This window comes from Paroedura picta, chromosome 3, assembly GCF_049243985.1.
Source record: "Paroedura picta isolate Pp20150507F chromosome 3, Ppicta_v3.0, whole genome shotgun sequence".
Taxonomy (NCBI): Eukaryota; Metazoa; Chordata; class Lepidosauria; order Squamata; family Gekkonidae; genus Paroedura; species Paroedura picta.
This window is the reverse complement of record NC_135371.1, coordinates 14,712,969-14,713,969: the sequence shown is the minus strand read 5'-3', so window position 1 is coordinate 14,713,969 and position 1,001 is coordinate 14,712,969. Positions and strand designations below refer to the sequence as shown.

Below are 1,001 nucleotides of genomic sequence, written 5' to 3'. Positions count from 1 at the left end.
TCACGCCACTCGAGGGCGTTTTTAGGGGTGTTTTGAATGTGGCAATTGCTATAGCTCTACGATGCTATAGCAGTCATTGGTTTCATTGAAAGCCCTCTGCTAGCACTGTGGTGGAAAGGGCTGGCAGCGGACAAGGGGGCACAAACTCTTATGTCGACGCTGTGTGCCAGTGCACGGTAATGGGGGAGGACAGAGAATCCCGCTGGGTCAAAGGTGCTCAGGTTTCTGCCACTTCTGCATCTTCCTGCATGTGTGAACCAGGCCTGTGCTTGGGAAGGGAGCATTTTCAGAACTCCAGTGTAACTTTGTTTGTTTCTTTTTTTCATTAAATGAAACATGTTTTATTTCCTCTTCGTCGCTCTCTTTCCTTGTCCTTTCTTCGGGGGTCCTTTCCCACGTAGCTTCCTCAGCCTTTTCATCTCGTCTCTGAAATCTTCATGCTCTTCTCTGTGGAGACCCTAGAAGCGGAGTTTCCTCATCAGGCCAGAGTAGGCACGGAGGGGAGGATACCAGCCATAGACCTCTTTCTGCTTGGCTATGGGAAGCTCGTCGATCAGCTTCACGGCTTTCATGGACTTCCGGTCGGCCGGCCGAACGACTCCCCTGAATATCCGTGCACTCAGGTGGGCCATCCTCAAGGTATAGCTGGAAAGATTGGAGGACATCTTAGAGGGTCAAAGGGGCATTTGTGTGCCACCTGGCTGCTACCCGTGCAGACCTTCCCGGACAAGATGCGCCAGAACTCCAGTGTAACTTTGATAGGATTGCCAACCTCCAGGTGGTGTCCAGAGATCTCCAGGTGACAGAAAACGATACCTTTGGAACATAGATGCTGCAAAATTATACCACGTTGAAGGTCTTCCCCTCCACAAACTCCATCTTCCTCAGACACCACCCTCAAAATCTCCAGCTATTTCCTACTCTGGAGCTGAAACCCCTGAGCTTTGACCATGGCCGGTTTAAGAATTTGGAGGGCCCATAACATGCCAGAGCCAGATTAA

At 50.7% G+C, this 1,001-nt stretch overlaps 1 pseudogene; it reads right to left on the bottom strand.

Moving 5' to 3' along the window:
• Positions 1-341: 341 nt before the first annotated feature.
• Positions 342-665, bottom strand: LOC143834538 (small ribosomal subunit protein mS33 pseudogene; annotated as a pseudogene).
• Positions 666-1,001: the final 336 nt, after the last annotated feature.